The sequence below is a fragment of the Aegilops tauschii genome, chromosome 7, assembly GCF_002575655.3.
Source record: "Aegilops tauschii subsp. strangulata cultivar AL8/78 chromosome 7, Aet v6.0, whole genome shotgun sequence".
NCBI classification, from domain to species: domain Eukaryota; kingdom Viridiplantae; phylum Streptophyta; class Magnoliopsida; order Poales; family Poaceae; genus Aegilops; species Aegilops tauschii.
The window spans coordinates 346,949,511-346,969,493 of record NC_053041.3 but is presented as its reverse complement, the minus strand read 5'-3'; positions in this window follow the sequence as shown (position 1 = coordinate 346,969,493).

Below are 19,983 nucleotides of genomic sequence, written 5' to 3'. Positions count from 1 at the left end.
CTTTTGATTGCTTGATTGCTTGTTTCTCTCTTTGGTATGTCTTTGTGGCATATCAATCTTGTGCAATCTTTGGGCCTCAATATAGTTTGTCTTCCTCCATGTATTTACCGTTGGACATGTGTATTGCATTCCACTCTCTTGTTGAGAAATACACAATTTATGGAGGAACACTTTTTATATTGGCCTTCTAAGCTTTTCGCCCATTTTGGCAATCGATGCCAATGGGGGAGAAGTTTCAGAGAGTTTTGTGGAGAAGTCTTCAGAGTTTTCTCCTTGCTTTGGTTTTGTTCCTAAGCATTTGCATCTCATATGCATGCATTATTGGTTGTTGCATTACATGGTGATGCATAATTCCTTATATAAACTCTCTTGAAAGTGATTGTCATCAATTACCAAAATGGGGGAGATTGAAAGAACATGCGGTGCCCCCATGTTTGGTTTTGGTAATTGATGACAATCTCTATGGACTAATGGTTGCCTTGAGTTATATTTGAAGGATTTGTCCATAGGCTTTTCTTGAAGTCCATGTGTTGGTTTCAAGGAGTTTATGTGATGAGGACATCAATACAATTGTTACACCCACAGGCCCTGCTGCTATACATACTGGACCAATTACTAGAGCTCGCGCACGCCAATTAAATTACCAGGTACTTTCGTTTCTTGCTAATGATTCTAATGTTCATGAGAATATGATGCTGCCTAAATTGGATACATTTGTTTTGCTTACAAATGAAGGGCCTAGCTTTGAGAAGGATGAACATTGGAGCAAGAACAAGCATGGAGATGATGGCATGCGCATGGGGAACAAGAAAGGAGTTACAAGTGATGATTTCAGGACGTTGAAGCCACCATAATGCGTGCATGAAGCCTTGGACGAAATATACAAGATGCTACTTCATAACTTTCGTCCAGAGGCTATTCTAGGTGCTGCGTCACCTTATTATTGGGCCAGGCCCATGTAATTTCGAAATACATAAGTATAGGCTGTTTTTAGAGTCCGTATGTGTGGGGAAACAAGAGATAGGGTTGGTTTCGGACCCCTTCCTCAAGGGCCACGAAATTCCCCCCCTCTTCCTCCATATATACAGCCCTTAGGGCGTCGTTTAGACTTTGGGTTTTGTTTAGATTAAAAGTTCGCCATAGCTGCAACTTCGCGTACTTCGTTTGTGTTCAGCGACCAGACAAAGGCGTCACAGAACCCCACCTTGATCAATAAAGCTTTCATCTTATATTCGCAATATCCAGATTGCAATCTCAGTTTCTTGCCTGTTCTTCGTTTGCTCGCAGGAAACAGACCCTCGTGGTCAGGTTGATCGTGCTCCGGCGTGGTCGATAACCTCTCGGAGTTGGTTTAGCGATTGCTAAGGCGCGACGTCCTCGCACGTTCGTAGTCGGATCGTCAAAGTCGACTTCCATCAAAGCGATATTCATCATCTCATCGAAAGACGGGACACCTTTGCCTCTATCAAGTGGTATCAGATTTCCAGGTTGCTCGGTGAGATTTTACAGTTTTCGTAGTTTAGATCGAGTCTGTTCTTCATACCTACAGTCCACGAAAAAGCCACAAAAAAATTAGGGTTAGTTCATCATATCCGAACCAATCTGAGCCTTTGCATAATCTTTTTAGGGTTTTTGCTTTGTTGAATTTGCGGTTGCATCGTCGTGTCAAGTTGCTGGTCTTAGAGTCTAGTCTTTTAGAGTTTCGAGTTCTGGTCATAAGTTGTCACGCCGCCGCCGCACCATCATCATCGCCTTGCCATCTACCACCATTGCTTATCCGCCACCGCTTTGAATCCGTATCCATATACCACGACCGCTACCATATACCACCACCGCTGCCATATACTACCGCCATATATCCACCACCAATCCGAGTTCTTTTCATAGTCGGTTTGTTTTAGAGATCCATATATTTTCCGTTTCGTGTTTCCTTGCCTGAGTAGGTCTCGGAAGAAAAAAAAAAGAGTCTGGAGACCCCCGGGCAGTTTTTAGGCCAAAATTTCGGCGACCAAAAATATTTTTTCCCTATCCTATTTTTAGGCCCCGGGTAGTGTTTTGAGACACTCGCCATCATAGTGATTTTTTGTCGCACTTTTTCGTCGTCGCTGCCCTGATTTCCGAAAAAAAAAATAGTCAAAAAATTTTGTGCCCATCCTGTCAGTTTGACCTGGGAAGAGTTTTGAGACACTCGCCATTATAGTGATTTTTCGCAAAAAAAAAAAAAAAGAGGAGCGCAAAAAAAAAAAGAGCGAAAAAAAATTCCAGAGTGTGCTTTTCCCTTGTTTACGTGCAGCGCCGTGATTTTGTTAGTGTTCTAGGCTCGCGTCTCTAGCACGGTCTAGCCTAGGACCAGCACAGTACCGTCGTTGAGCGTTTATTCAACTTTGCATCTCTGAATTGATTATTGCTTACCATTTTGCTACCATATTATAAGCCTTCCCAGCTCCACATAAGTGTACATCGTGCGTTTGACTCTCCCTGGTAATCGCTATATCCAAGCTTTGAGAGTTTTTGACTACAACGGTTGCCGATCACCACCTGCTGCTGGGTAAGAACTGGTAAGAATTTGAGATTCGCTTGAAGGTTTTGTGACACACCACCATCACCACCACTTCTAGTAGTCTGCAGGATCATATTCTTTTGTGTTTCTTTTGCTGCTAACCATGGCAGGTTCACAAGCCGATGAGACTGATTGGGCGAACATGACGAACAAGGAGTTGCATGATAAATTTCAGCAAATGATGAGTGGCCAGGTGGGAGATGTGCTAAACAGATTTGAAGAGGCTATGGAGAAGATAGATGCCATGGAGAAGTCGTTTGAGACAAAGCTGGATAACAAGTTTACTGAATTACTCAAGCGTCTTCCCCAACCACCACCGGCTGCACATGTCGCACCTCTACAACAACAACAACCACATCTCCAACGCCGCCTTCCAAATCAAGTGGGACGGGCACAGCGCGTTCCAATTGAGATTGGTCAAAATTCGGGTGCTGCTGCCCCTACTGTTGATGCTTCTTTGGCTCCTGCTCCTGCGGCGGCTGAGGAGGATGACGATTATGCGGGCGATTATGAGGATGAGGTTGATCAAAATCAGAACTATGTGCAGCCACCAGCACCACCACCAGCAGGTCGACCTCAGGTATATATTCGCAACGGTAGGCCGGCACCACCACCTCAGGTACGAGATCATGACCATCTCCCTAAACTGAAATTGAATATTCCACCATTTGAGGGTAGATATGTTCCTGATATATATCTTACTTGGGAGTTAGAAACTGAACAACGATTTGCATGTTTACAATATCCTGAGGAGAGACGTGTTCCTGCTGCTGTTTGTGCTTTCACTAGCTTTGCATGTGTTTGGTGGTCTGAACATTGTAGATTATATCCTGTTCCAGCTACTTGGGCTGCTTTGAAAACTGCTATGCGTACTCGTTGGGTTCCACCATATTATCAACGTGAATTACTTCAAAAATTGCAGCGTTTAAGACAAGGAAAAAATTCTGTAGAAGAATATTATCAGGAATTACAAACTGGCATGATTAGATGTGGTATTGTTTAGGAGAATGAAGCTATGCTTGCACGTTTTATGGGTGGATTAAATAAAGAGATTCAGACCATTCTAGAGTATAAGGATTATAATAATATCACTCGTTTATTCCATCTTGCTTGTAAAGCTGAACGTGAAGTGCAGGATCGACAGCCATTGGCGCGAACTAACTTTTCTGCAGGTCGACCTTCATCATGGACACCGCGTGCATCTTCTACTTCCACTTCACCATCACCTCCATCAGGTGCCACCTCCAGCCGTGATACAAGAAAGCAGGCACAACCACCACTCTCTGCCAAGAGCACACCTGCCGGGCCTGTGCAGAGCTCTTCTTCTTCCATGGCATCGACAGGGCACACAAGTGATATTATTTGTCGTCGTTGTAAGGGAAGAGGACATTTTGCGAGAGAATGCAAATCTCAGCGTGTCATGATTGCTACTGAGGATGGTGGGTATGAGTCCGCTACTGACAATGATGAGGAGACTTTGGCTCTTATTACACGTGAAGAACATGGTGGAGATGATTCTGAAAATGAGACGCAATACATGGCTCCTGAAGACGCTGACAGGTATGAATGTTTAGTTGCTCAACGTGTTTTGAGTGTGCAGGTCACACAAGCAGAGCAAAATCAGAGGCATAATTTGTTCCATACAAAGGGAGTTGTGAAGGAACGTTCTGTTCGCGTCATCATAGATGGAGGGAGCTGTAACAACTTGGCTAGCATGGAGATGGTGGAGAAGCTATCTCTCACCACAAGACCACATCCACATCCTTACTACATCCAATGGTTCAACAACAGCGGCAAGGTTAAGGTAACACGGACTGTTCATGTGCATTTTAGTATCTCTACATATGCTGATTATGTTGATTGTGATGTGGTACCCATGCAAGCATGTTCCTTATTACTAGGTAGACCATGGCAATTTGATAAAAATTCTGTACACCATGGTAGAAACAATCAGTATACTCTTGTTCATAAGGATAAAAATATTACTTTGCTTCCTATGACTCCTGATTCCATTTTGAAAGATGACATTAATAGAGCTAATAAAGCAAAACAGGAGAAAAATAAGAGTGAAAATCAGATTGTGGCAAAGGAATTTGAGCAACAAATGAAACCTAATAATAAACCATCTAGTGTTGTTTCTGAAATTAAATTGAAAAGTGCATGTTTACTTGCCACAAAATCTGATATTGATGAACTAGATTTCAGCAAATCTGTTTGCTATGCTTTTGTGTGCAAAGAGGCATTATTTTCATTCGAGGACGTGCCTTCCTCTTTGCCCCCTGCTGTCACTAACATTTTGCAGGAGTTCGCTGACGTCTTCCCACAAGACGTGCCACCGGGATTACCACCTATTCGAGGGATTGAGCATCAAATTGACTTAATTCCCGGTGCATCGCTACCCAACCGTGCACCATACCGTACCAATCCAGAGGAGACGAAGGAGATTATGCGTCAAGTACAGGAGCTGCTCGACAAAGCTTATATACGCGAATCTCTTAGTCCTTCTGCTGTTCCTATTATACTCGTGCCTAAAAAGGATGGTACGTCGCGTATGTGTGTTGATTGTAGAGGCATTAATAATATTACTATTCGTTATCGTCATCCTATTCCTAGGCTCGATGATATGCTTGATGAATTGAGTGGCTCTACAATATTCTCCAAAGTTGATTTGCGTAGTGGATACCATCAAATTCGTATGAAATTGGGAGATGAATGGAAAACTGCATTTAAAACTAAGTTTGGTTTATATGAGTGGTTAGTCATGCCTTTTGGGTTAACTAATGCACCTAGTACTTTCATGAGACTAATGAACGAAGTTTTACGTGCTTTCATTGGACGATTTGTGGTGGTCTATTTTGATGATATACTGATTTATTGCAAATCTTTGGAAGAACATTTGGAACATTTACGTGCTGTTTTTATTGCTCCACGTGATGCACGTTTGTTTGGTAACCTTGGGAAGTGCACCTTTTGCACCGACCGAGTATCTTTTCTTGGCTATGTTGTTACTCCACAGGGAATTGAAGTTGATAAAGCCAAGATTGAAGCTATTGAGAGTTGGCCGCAGCCCAAAACGGTCACACAAGTGCGGAGTTTTCTTGGACTCGCTGGTTTCTATAGGCGTTTTGTGAGAGATTTTAGCACCATTGCTGCACCTCTCAACGAGCTTACAAAGAAGGATGTGCCTTTTGTTTGGGGTACCGCACAGGAAGAAGCCTTCACGGTATTGAAAGATAAGTTGACACATGCTCCTTTACTCCAACTTCCTGATTTTAATAAGACTTTTGAGCTTGAATGTGATGCTAGTGGCATTGGATTAGGAGGTGTGTTATTACAAGATGGCAAACCTGTTGCATACTTTTCTGAAAAATTGAGTGGGCCTAGTCTGAATTATTCTACTTATGATAAAGAACTATATGCTCTTGTTCGGACTTTAGAAACATGGCAACATTATTTATGGCCCAAAGAATTTGTTATACATTCTGATCATGAATCTTTGAAACATATTAAAAGTCAAGCTAAACTGAATCGTAGACATGCTAAATGGGTTGAATTCATTGAAACTTTCCCTTATGTCATTAAACACAAGAAGGGTAAAGAAAATGTTATTGCTGATGCATTGTCTCGTCGCTATACTATGCTTTCACAACTTGACTTCAAAATATTTGGTTTGGAGACCATTAAAGATCAATATGTGCATGATGCTGATTTTAAAGATGTATTGCAGAATTGTAAAGAAGGAAGAACCTGGAACAAGTTTGTCGTTAATGATGGATTTGTGTTCCGTGCTAACAAGCTATGCATTCCAGCTAGCTCTCTTCGTCTTTTGTTGTTGCAGGAGGCGCATGGAGGAGGATTAATGGGACACTTTGGCGTGAAGAAGACGGAGGACGTACTTGCTACACATTTCTTTTGGCCAAAGATGAGACGGGATGTTGAGCGTTTTGTTGCTCGCTGCACTACATGTCAAAAAGCTAAGTCACGACTCAATCCTCATGGTTTATATATGCCTTTGCCTGTACCTAGTGTTCCTTGGGAGGATATATCTATGGACTTTGTTTTAGGTTTACCTCGAACAAAGAAGGGGAGGGATAGCATATTTGTTGTCGTGGATAGATTCTCGAAAATGGCGCACTTTATACCATGTCATAAAAGCGATGATGCTGTTAATGTTGCTGATTTGTTCTTTCGTGAAATTATTCGCTTGCATGGTGTGCCAAATACTATTGTTTCAGATCGTGATACTAAATTTCTTAGCCACTTTTGGAGATGTTTATGGGCTAAGTTGGGGACCAAACTGCTTTTTAGTACTACTTGTCACCCCCAAACTGATGGACAAACTGAAGTAGTCAATAGAACATTGTCTACTATGCTTAGGGCTGTTTTGAAGAATAATAAGAAAATGTGGGAAGAATGCTTGCCTCATATTGAGTTTGCTTATAATCGTTCATTGCATTCTACTACTAAGATGTGCCCTTTTGAAATTGTGTATGGTTTCCTACCTCGTGCACCTATTGATTTGTTGCCTCTTCCATCTTCGGAGAAGGTTAATTTTGATGCTAAACAACGTGCTGAATTGATCTTAAAAATGCATGAGTTAACTAAGGAAAACATTGAGCGTATGAATGCTAAATATAAACTTGCTGGAGATAAGGGTAGAAAACATGTTGTGTTTGCACCTGGAGATCTTGTTTGGTTACATTTGCGTAAGGATAGATTTCCTGATTTGCGCAAATCAAAGCTAATGCCACGTGCTGATGGTCCTTTTAAGGTGTTAGAGAAAATAAATGATAATGCATATAAACTTGAGCTGCCTGCAGATTTTGGGGTTAGTCCCACTTTTAATATTGCAGATTTGAAGCCTTATTTGGGTGAGGAAGATGAGCTTCCGTCGAGGACGACTTCATTTCAAGAAGGGGAGGATGATGAGGACATCAATACAATTGTTACACCCACAGGCCCTGCTGCTATACATACTGGACCAATTACTAGAGCTCGCGCACGCCAATTAAATTACCAGGTACTTTCGTTTCTTGCTAATGATTCTAATGTTCATGAGAATATGATGCTGCCTAAATTGGGTACATTTGTTTTGCTTACAAATGAAGGGCCTAGCTTTGAGAAGGATGAACATTGGAGCAAGAACAAGCATGGAGATGATGGCATGCGCATGGGGAACAAGAAAGGAGTTACAAGTGATGATTTCAGGATGTTGAAGCCACCATAATGCGTGCATGAAGCCTTGGACGAAATATACAAGATGCTACTTCATAACTTTCGTCCAGAGGCTATTCTAGGTGCTGCGTCACCTTATTATTGGGCCAGGCCCATGTAATTTCGAAATACATAAGTATAGGCTGTTTTTAGAGTCCATATGTGTGGGGAAACAAGAGATAGGGTTGGTTTCGGACCCCTTCCTCAAGGGCCACGAAATTCCCCCCCTCTTCCTCCATATAATACAGCCCTTAGGGCGTCGTTTAGACTTTGGGTTTTGTTTAGATTAAAAGTTCGCCCTAGCTGCAACTTCGCGTACTTCGTTTGTGTTCAGCGACCAGACAAAGGCGTCATAGAACCCCACCTTGATCAATAAAGCTTTCATCTTATATTCGCAATATCCGGATTGCAATCTCAGTTTCTTGCTTGTTCTTCGTTTGCTCGCAGGAAACAGACCCTCGTGGTCAGGTTGATCGTGCTCCGGCGTGGTCGATAACCTCTCGGAGTTGGTTTAGCGATTGCTAAGGCGCGACGTCCTCGCACGTTCGTAGTCGGATCGTCAAAGTCGACTTCCACCAAAGCGATATCCATCATCTCATCGAAAGACGGGACACCTTTGCCTCTATCATTATGTGGTGACCAAGGTGTTGTTAAGGAATTATCCAAAGATTGGTCATGTGAGAGTAGAGCTTATTGCAAGCATGTCTTGAAGAAGAAGATTGTGTGATCATTCATGTTTACCTTCAAGACATCATCCAAATGAAGAGAGTTGGAAAGAGTCAAGGTTGATCAAGACTAAGTCAAGAGTGAGTCAAGTTGATCAACACACAAAGCGCACAAGATGTACCGAGAGGAATCAAGCGATCCCATGGTGTGGTAAGCATTGTCGATTACGCTTTGTGTACTAACCCATGATCTTTGTGAGAGTTCTTTGTGGGGTTAGATTGCGGTGTGCAAGTTCAAGTGAAGCATCATGAAGAGATCAAATGCTTGAAGCTTGCCGTCCATTGTGGCGACAATGGACTTGTGAAGATGTTGCGGTGCGCAAGTTCAAGTGAAGCATCATGAAGAGATCAAATGCTTGAAGCTTGCCGTCCATTGTGGTGACAATGGACTTGTGAAGATGTGCGGAAGAGTGGCTCACCCATAGTGGAGTATGGGGGAGCAATCAACTAGTCTTCATCGAGCCAACACAACCAAGAAAGGTGGTCCAACTTGAGGGAGTCAAGATCGTCCTCATCTAGCTCAAGTGGACCATGTGCAAGGCAAAGGTTTGCTCTTGATAGGTTTTCTATGTTACCGGTCTCATGATGGTAGTTGGGAGACCGGGTTATAGGATCGATTGCCGTACTATCAAGGGGGGCTCTCGATGAGTAGCTTGATCGTATCGTTCATAGAGAGCTCAAACCATTGCATCCTTGCATCATCTTTGTTGGTTCTTGTTTGGTTCTTCTCTTTGTGAGTTTTGGAGCTTATGGTCATCTTGATGACAAGCTCGAGTTCATCGAAAACGGAGTTCACTCGCATCTTCTATGATGTTTTCGATGTTGGAGGTTATGCCGGTTCTTCTCGGTTGGAGGTTTCACTCCTCTATTTTTTTGGCATACCTCCCCTGCCTCTTCTTACTATAACCAGCCGCTGTTTTGATGCTACTCGTCTTTCTCAATCCAACAAGCTTGAGTTTGCTCAATTCGGAGCTCATATGCAGAAGTTATGGCAGTTTTGGCTTCCTAGCGGTAGTACCGCGGCCAGAGCGGCAGTACCGCTTATCGCCCCAAGCGGTAGTACCGCTGTCCAAAGCGGTAGTACCGCCTATGGCCATAAGCGGTAGTACGGCTACGGTTCCGCGCTGGTACCGCCTCGATTTTGGGTCTTGCATTTTTCGTGTCGAGTTTTGCAGTAGTTGCACGGCAGTAAGGCACGGCAGTTCCACCTATAAGCGGTAGTACCGCCCTGATGGGCGGTAGTACCGCCTATAAGCGGTAGTACCGCTCCGGTCGGGCGGTAGTACCGCTACTGCATTTTTGGTCCCGTGTTCTGCTCCTCCGGCGGTAGTACCGCTGGGGTGCGCGGTAGTACCGCTTATAAGCGGTACTACCGCCCCAAGGTTCATGTTTGGTTGCTCCTTTTCCCTGCTTCTTCCGCCAGAGCGGTAGTACCGCTCGTGGAGCGGTAGTACCGCTCGTGGAGCGGTAGTACCGCATGTGTGCGGGCTGAGCACATAACGGTTGGATTTTTCCCCTTCTATAAAAGGGGGTCTTCTTCCCCATTGAACCTTATCTCTTGAGCTCGTGTTCTTCCCCCATTGTTGTCCTTCTTCGAGCTTGCTAACTCTCAATCCCTCCATGGATTCTTGCTAGTTTTCGAGGGAAAAGAGAGAGGAGATCTAGATCCACATTTCCACCAATCACTTTCTCCTCTATGTGAGGGGAACCCCTTGGATCTAGATCTTGGAGTTCTTGGCGTTCTCCTTGTTCTTCCTCTCATTTTCTTCCCTAGCATTAGTTGCTTCGGTGGGATTTGAGAGAGAAGGACTTGGGCACTCCGTGTGCCCTTGCCATTGCATTTGGTGCATCGGTTTGAGTTCTCCACGGTGATACGTGGAAGTTACAAGTTGAGAAGCTTATTACTCTTGGGTGCTTGGTGCCCTTGAGCTTGTTCCTCTTGGGTGCTTGGGCGCCCTAGACGGTTGGTGGTGTTCGGAGCTCAATCATTGTGGTGTAAAGCTCCGGGCAAGCGTCGGGGTCTCCAATTAGGTTGTGGAGATCGCCCCGAGCAATTTGACGGGTACCGGTGACCGCCCCCAAGGGTTGCCAAAGTGTACGGGTTCGGTGACCGCCCCCAAGGGTGGCCATTTGTACGGGTTCGGTGACCGCCCTCAAGGGTCCCTTAGTGGAATCACGGCATCTTGCATTGTGCGAGGGCGTGAGGAGATTACGGTGGCCCTAGTGGCTTCTTGGGGAGCATTGTGCCTCCACACCGCTCCAAACGGAGATTAGCATCCGCAAGGGTGTGAACTTCGGGATACATCGTCGTCTCCGCGTGTCTCGGTTATCTCTTACCCGAACCCTTTACATATGCACTTTACTTTGTGATAGCCATATTGTTTCTTGTCATATATCTTGCTATCACTTAGTTGTTTATCTTGCTTAGCATAAGTCGTTGGTGCACATAGGTGAGCCTAGTTGTTTTAGGTCTTGTGCTTGTCAAATTAACCGCTAGGTTTATTCCGCATTTGTTCAAGCCTAAACCGTAATTATTTTAAAACACCTATTCACCCCCCCCCTCTAGGCGACATCCACGATCTTTCAATGGGCCAGCCCAACTAATGGCCCAGAAGATTTAGCGGGCCATAATGGGCCGGCCCAACTAAAGGCCCACAAGATTTTGCAGACCGTAATGGGCCGGCCCAGCTAAAGGCCCAACATTCTCAGTTAAGGCCCATACGGCTAGTGTCAAATCGGCCCGTTAACGGCCCGTCCTAAACTTCTCATCATCGCGGCCCATGGTCACTTCTGGCTCGTTAACAGTCCGCCAAGAATTTGGGTCGAATTATGGCCCGGTGTGTTTCCGTCCTGTTAAAGGTCCTGCTTCATTTGGGCCCATTTATAGGCCATTGAAACTTTCGGCCCGTAAACGGCCGTGAAGGATATGGGTCATATTCGGCCATGTCTGACATTCGGCCTGTTAGAGGCCCGCTACAGATTTGGGCCACATTCAGCCTGTTGTGACTTTCGGCCTGTTAACGTCGGACGAAATCCATGGGCCATATGTGGCCCGACGCCACATGAGGCCTACTAACAACCCATATAAAAATGACACTAATCAAGCCCGACCGAACTTTCGGCCTGTTAAAGGCCCGTGTAGTAGGTCGGCGCATTTACGGCCCGTCTGAATTTCGGCCTGTGGACGATCCGCATTGTAAATGGGCCACCATTTCGGCCTGCTGAGACCAGTGGGTTATTTGGCACAATCAGGGCCCAATCTTATTTTTGGTCTATTAAAGGCCCATCTTTTTTATGGGCTCAAGATATTTACACATGTAAACGGCCTATTATTACGGAGGGCCCAAATTATATTTAGGCTTGTTAAAGGCCCACTATGGGCACAGGCCTACCAGAAAAATTATGAAAGCTTATGCTGATTTAGGCCCAAATATTTTTAGTGGGCTACATGCAAATTTCAGCCCAAAATCGTTTTTAGCCCAATTGGAATGGGCCCGACGAATGTTGGCATGTTGGGCTCCTACGAAGCTTTCGGCCAAATACATTACTAAGATAAACCTACACTATACAAAAATAGCGTCGTAATTACTGCAGCCTTTGGCAGCATCATAAATGTTGTATCACAACAAAATATATTCCAACCATACAACAAAACGCCTGTTGGCATAAAGTTTACAGTCCTTGCAGATAAAAGCACCATCAGATGTATAGAAGCACATATCATTTGACCAGAGTGCTTATGTTTCAGGCTGTAGAATCTGATGGAGCAGCACGATCTTCCCCTTTTTCTGCCATTGCTCTTGAACAACGAAGCAAATGTCTGATAGTCTGGTTTCAGAACCATTCATATCTTCACGACATTTGTCAACCACTATTTTTGTTTCCGACACAACGTCCATTAGCAATTGGAGTTGTGTCTGGAGCACAGATATATCACTCTGTCTAGCCGGAAGATTTTGTTCTGTAGGCGATTTGGACGAGGTTACCTTGACTGCCAACCCAGAATTACGCACGAAGGTGCTTTTTGCACTGTTAGTGGAGAGATACTGACGCACTGCAGCAAGAGGTGACATTGTGCATGTGGTAGCCTCGTCACCTTCAGGTGGTTGTGGCTGTTCAATCATTTGTTCCATAGCTTGATGAAAGTTTGAACCTGTAGATTAGTGTACCAGATAAGTTACTAATCAGACAAAAACAAAGAAAGTAGGTTTCACATTTATACATAACTTATTTTGGTGAACTACTGTAATACATTAGCATGTATTGTAGTGCCAACTACATAATAAAATCACTTTCGGAACATATGTCCATGTAGCATGCCTACTGTATTGTCTATTTCCTCACATTCTTTGACATCTAAGGATAAAGATACATGGTTTAAAGTAGGATGAACATAGTATGACATCGTTCATATCATGGGCAAACAGATATAAAACAAACAGGCTATTCTATCATTGTGTGCGCACGTGAACATCACAACTAGATTACAGGTCAAGACCAAAAGAATATCCTTCATCTCTTTTAAACCATGTAAGGTGAAATGATACGTTAAGACAACTGTGTATAAAAGTGAACAGAGTAACTGACATTGGCTGCAAACCAAGCAGTTAAATGAACACATCATAGTACCAATCAGTTCAAAGGAAGGAGGAGTAAGGACTTACAACAACGGCCTGAACTGGTGTGCTCATGCCCTTCATCTTGCTGGTGTGGCAATCCTTGAATATTTGCACTGCATTCGGTTCAGGTTCTTTTTGGTCCGCACGGGTTTTCCTTTGTATTTGGAACAAGTCAATATAGATACGATAATATGGCACCGAAAAAAGAAGGAAGTAGCAGCTATTTACAAGAGCCTCGCAGTGTGCAATATATCTACGAGATCCTGTTGTCGGTTGGAATTTCACTTTAGAACGGTTGGTCTTGTTCTTCAAACAGTTAGCCTAGAAGAAGATACACTTGTAAGGCACATACATAAATACAAGTTCAATATGTGGTCTGATCAAATACATATACCCAACCTGATACTTTGGATTAGACCAGTGTTTAACAAGGGCTGTCCAGTCTTCATGTGTAATATATTCCACTGGAGCTGTTTGGGCGATTTGATTGTTAGCCTTGCTTTCAAAGTGAGATTTTCGAAAGGTGGTACCGATACTGTCACAGAGCAAACTGAAAAGCATGAGTGCATGCTTGTTTAGTTGCATCATCTTTCAGATCCAACTTGAACCTCATCTGTTGAAAAAAGAATGTGAGTCTTATTAGGAGGAAGCTAGAAAGTATGGCACAGAGCAAGACAATATTACAAATTGAGATGAATAACATTACTTACGGATAAATAGTCAAGGAAGGTGTTAAACTGGGTATTGTCTTTCTCATTCCTGTAATGGATCCACGTTGGGAGGATACGTGCATGACACCTAACGGCAATGGCTGCCTTTGATACTAACTTGGCTGACTCTGTAGCATCACGTGGCCTTTTTAAACCTGCCTCAAAATGGATCTCCATTCTTCCTCCTTTAGATTTTGTTAATCTGTCAAGCATTATCCCTGATGTCTGTTTCCGCTTGCGCCGTGGTGCTAGTTCAACAACAAATATGGAAAGTGTTAGTGCACATCAAACTGTGAGAGTACATATAAAGGATCATGCAACTGCAACTTGACTCGGTCAGGTACCATCTTGGTGTTGATCCTCATGAGGTTCATCTGATCTTGCCAAGTCATGTTGTGTCAGCAGTGCTTCGGAAGTAGTGTTAGGTGTGAATGCAGCTTGGAAACAGGCCATTTCCGGAGCGAACGAACGAGTAACTCGTTGAGATGCTGGTACATTTGAAGCGGATGATGCAGCTGGTGGAGCAGGTGATATTGTGTTTGTAGATTTAGCCGGTGGACTTGGACCTTCTACTGCACTATAAGTACTAGCAGAATCTCGAGGGCGGATCCTTTTCAGTTTCACCCGACGAGTAACACTATTCCGTATTATATTATTTTCCTTGCTCTTTTTTGAATTTGCCATGTCAAGGCATACCCACAACACAAAAGAATAAAATCGCTCTTCAGAACTCATTGATGCATGATACAGACAAGCAATACTTTGATGTAAGACAACCGTATGAGGATGGAATATGTAAGAAAAACAGGACGACGTGACATATTGACAGCTACGATGTGTAAACTAAGCAGAAGGTTTTTCAAGAAAATAGAAGTAATGCAAGCTAGACACCATATGAAAGATGCAACCAATATCACTCTACCTAGTTAAAAGTGTCTTATCATAAGTGGCATTTCAAAAAATTAGAAGCAGTACAACATAGAAATCAATGCAAGATGCAACCACTATCAAACTGCCATGTTAAAAGCGTCCAATCATGAGTGACTGATGCGGTATACACAACAGTAGTACTTTGATGTAAGAACATGGTATGATTGATAGATGCAGTGCATTCTAGACATAGAAAGGCATGTCATATGCACATGTATAACGTATAAACTCAGCAGGTGCAATTTAATCAAAATAGAAGAAATACAGGCTAGACAACGTATGCAACCTGAAACCAATTATCACACTGTCAACTTAGAGCAAGCACCTGCGATGGTGGAGTACGGGAGATGAACTCATCATGTAGACTTGGGACTTCAACTTCATTAGCAGTAGCAGTGGGAAATCTAGAGAGTATCTGTTTGCGTCGGTCCGGAGGACCACCAACATCCCCTAACTTACTCTTTTCCTTCCTATTTTCTGATATTTCCTTATGAAGTCAAAACCAAAAGAAGATGAATAAAATTAGCTCTGCATAACTGGTTGATGCATGATACAGACGAACACTACTTTGATGTAAGGAAAGCGCAGGATAGGAGGATGGAATATATACAAAAAGAAGACAACATTGCATTTTCAGACGTACGATAGGAGGAGGGAATATGTATGAAAAACAGTAAGCAGGAGGCATTTCAACAAAATTAGAAGAAATGAAAGCTAGGCACCATATGAACATGCAACCAATATCACTCTATCAGGTAAAAAGTGTCTCGTCGTAAGTGCCAATTCAAGATATTAGAAGCAGTACAAGCTAGAAGACAATGCAAGATGCAACCTACATCACACTCCCAAGTTAAATGTGTCTTATAGGTAAGTGATCATTGCAGGTACAAGTTGTAAGCTATGCAGATGCAATTCAACAAAATCAGAAGCAATACAAACTAGACATCATATGGAACACGCAACCACATATAACAGTTCCAAGTTAGAGCAAGCACGTGTGATGGTGGAGTAGGGGAGATGTGCTCATCATCTACATGTATGTTCTAGTAATAGGAACATGTGTCATATTCACAGCCATTATGTGTAAAGTAAGCAGATGCAATTCAACAAAGTTAGAAGAAATACAAGCTAGACATCATACGCAACATGCAACCACATATAATAGTGCCTGTGATGGTGGAGTAGGGGAGATGTGCTCATCATCTACATAGCTACGTTGACTGTCCAGCCTTGTGTTGTCTTGCGAATCTTGTTGTTAGGATGGCGGAGTAGAATCTGTAGAGACCCTCTGTTCGAGTTGCTCCGAAGGACCACCATCATCCACTGCCGGACTAATTTCCTTCAGCTGTATTGATTTTGCATTGTGAAGTCAAACCGATAATAAAAAGGAATAAAATTCGCTCTTCAGAACTCATTCATGCATGATACTGACGAACACTACTCGTATGAAAGGCAAACACATGATACGAGGATGGAATATGTACGAAAAACAGGACGGCGTGACATATTCACACCTATGATATGGTATCTAAGCAGAAGGCATTTCAACAAATTAGAAGCACTGCAAGCTAGAAACCATATGAAAGGCGCAACCAATATCACTCTGCCAAGTTCAAACTGTCTGGCGTTTCAACAAATTAGAAGCAGTACATGCTAGAAATCATATGCAAGACACAACCAATATCACAGTGGCGACTTAAAGGTGCCTCATCATAAGTGACTGATGCGGGATATACAAGAACAGTAGTCTGTTGTAAGAACATGGTGTGATCAGATATAGTATGTTCTAGAAACAGGAACACGTGTCATATTCACAGGCATTATGTGTAAAGTAAGCAGATGCTTCAACAAAGTTAGAAGCAATACAAGCTAGACATCATACGCAACATGCAACCACATATAATAGTGCCAAGTTAGAGCAAGCACCTGTGATGGTGGAGTAGAGGAGATGTGCTCATCATCTACATAGCTACGTTGACTGTCTAGCCTTGCGTTGTCTTGCGAATCTTGTTGAGAGGATGGCAGAGTAGAATCTTTAGAGACCCTCCGTTTCAGTTGCTCGGAAGGACCGCCATCATCCAATGCCTTACCAATTTCCTTCCGCTTTATTGATTTTGCATTGTGAGGTCAAACCGACCAGAAAAAGGAATAAAATTCGCTCTTCAGAACTCATTCATGCATGATACTGATGAACACTACTCTGATGAAAGGGAAAGTCATGATACGAGGATGGAATATGTACGAAAAACTGGACGGCTTGACATATTCACACCTATGATGTGGTAACTAAGCAGAAGGCACTTCAACTAATTAGAAGCACTGCAAGCTAGACGCCATATGGAAGAGGAAATCAATACCACTCTGCGAGGTTAAAACTGTCTCGTTATAGGTGGCGTTTGCCGGTGTCAAAACCGGCGGATCTCGGGTAGGGGGTCCCGAACTGTGCGTCTAAGGCGGATGGTAACAGGAGGCGGGGGACACAATGTTTACCCAGGTTCGGGCCCTCTCGATGGAGGTAATACCCTACTTCCTGCTTGATTGATCTTGATGATATGAGTATTACAAGAGTTGATCTACCACGAGATCGTAGAGGCTAAACCCTAGAAGCTAGCCTATGATTATGATTGTTGTTGTCCTACGGACTAAACCCTCCGGTTTATATATACACCGGAGGGGGCTAGGGTTACACAGAGTCGGTTACAAGGGAGGAGATCTACATATCTGAATTGCCAAGCTTGCCTTCCACGCAAAGGAGAGTCCCACCCGGACACGGGACGAAGTCTTCAATCTTGTATCTTCATAGTCCAACAGTCCAGCTGTCCGAGGACCCCCTTATCCAGGACTCCCTCAGTAGCCCCTGAACCAGGCTTTAATGACGATGAGTCCGGCGCGCAGATTGTCTTCGGCATTGCAAGGTGGGTTCTTCCTCCGAATACTCCATAGAAGATTTTGAACACGAGGATCATGTCCGGCTCTCCAAAATAAATTCCACATACCACCGTAGAGAGTATAATATTCCACAAATCTAATCTGCTGGCAAGTTTCATAGCGTGACATCACGCCACGGCCCGGTCTTTATTCGAACCATTTTTCCCAACAAGCTACTGCACATATTGCGAGGCGGTTTTCTTGGCATGTCTTGTCGAAGCAGAGATCGTGTCCCCTTATCATGGGATTCTCATCAATACGGGTGTGGGTAACCCAACCGTGCCATCAATTACGACGCTTGGGGAATAAGCGAGTTTACCAGGCAAGTGGGGAGGCGCAGAATCCCTGCTGCCTTTATAAAGAGATGAGGACTCCCTTTCGCACCCACGCTTTCCTCTTCCCGATCCATTTCCCTTCGCTCGAGCTCCAGCGCCCAAGCGTTCATCTTCTCCGCCCACAAAGGCCGTCCGACAATGTCCGGATCTGGAGAAGGAGGCAAGTGGATGGCCTCTACCGTCCGGGAGAAGGATATCAAAAAGCTTCGGGAGGCCAGGTACCTGGCCAAGAAAATCAGCCACCGTCTCCCGACGGCGGGACAGATCGTCCCTACTCCGGAACCCCACGAGAGGGTTGTATTCCTCCCTCACTTTGTCCGGGGCTAGGGTTTCCCCTCCACCCGTTCATTCGCGGCATCATGTATTATTACAGGATCGATCTTCATGATCTGTCCCCCAATTCCTTCCTCAACATCTCGACATTCATTGTCGTGTGCGAGGCTTTTCTCTGCACCTCGCCACATTTCGGCTTATGGCTGAAGATTTTTAATGTGAAGCCCAAGGTAGTGGGCGGCGAGCACGCCGCGTGCGGGGGTGCTACGGTGAGCAAGATGCCCAACGTCACATGGCCAACAGGCACCTTTAATGATTCCGTCAAGGAGTGGCAACAGCAATGGTTTTACATCACCGAGCCGCGTGGCACAGAATGGGCCGCTACTCCCGAGTTTCGATCCGGAGCCCCTCTGCGGCTTACATCTTGGGTCAAGAAGGGCCTGAACTGGTCTTCGTCCGACAAACTGTCGGTGCTCTAGACGCGCGTTAAAGTTATGGAAGACAAGAACATCGAACTTGTCAATGTAGTCCAGGTGATGTTAGTTCGCCGGATCCTGCCTTGTCAACACCGGACTTGCAATCTATGGGAATTCGATCCGGCCAAGCACCAAACCTTCCGAGAGCTCTTCGTCTCCTCGCACAAAGACATCTGGAAGGTGCTTTTCAAGTCCGGCAAATCATGGCCGGACTCAGCCGAGGACCGCGGGTACCAACTGTCCCGCCCTGCAAGCTCGGTAAGTCATCATACATTTTATCCGCATAACCCAAAGGAAATGCTTAATGTGTTTTCCACAACTCTCCTAGGGCTAGACGAAGGTGGAGCGGATCTACTATTCGGCCCCACTGCCCGAAGAACCGGCCGTCCCACTTCTGACGAAGATGCTGGTCCCGGTGCCTTACAAGGTGCCGAAGAAGACAATCGAGAGGGAGGCCAAAAAGACACGGGGCGGCCTTCATCGTCGCGGCACTTCGGACACAATATCCGAAGGCTCCAATGCCCGTTCCGCCTCCGAAGAGGACGAGGAGGAGGAGGAAGATGAATCCCCCACGGGGGGAAGAAAGAAAAGGACGGCCTCCGCACACTTGGAGGCCGAGTCGACTAAGAGGGGGAAAGCTCCTCTTCCGGAAGTCCACTGCCGCCGCCGACAGCGGCCCGGCATGGGATCCCAGGGCCCCGCCCCTGGTGAACTCGTGAGTATATAAAGTCCGAATACGTTTATGCGTCCAGACTCATCATGGCATAATATTTTAACCTGAGCCATATTTTTTGTAGTCCGGTGAAGTCCCGTACCAAACAATCCTCATCAGAGGATTCGTTGAGCTCGGACGCTATGGAGAGCGGGACGCCCCCGAAGGCCCCTTCCCCCAAACAGGTGAATAACACCGAGGCTTCGTCCCAGAAGGACCCCGGCCAAGGAGGAGAGGAAAAGACCGTGAAGGCGGCGCCTGGAGGTCAAACTTCAAGGGCCGGACACATAGGGGAGAAGATTCCCCTGGGAGCTGATAGCGGGGGCCATCTTGAATTCGGCTCCCAGCCAGATGCAATTCCGGAGACCAATACGGCTCCAGAATCAAGCAGGCTGCCTCCCTCAGCTGGAGGGGACGTGCCTGTTCCACCGGCAACCTCTGTCCAACCAGAGGTGTCGGATGCTTTGTTGGTGGCGCTGAAGAGCGCCTCCATCATCGACG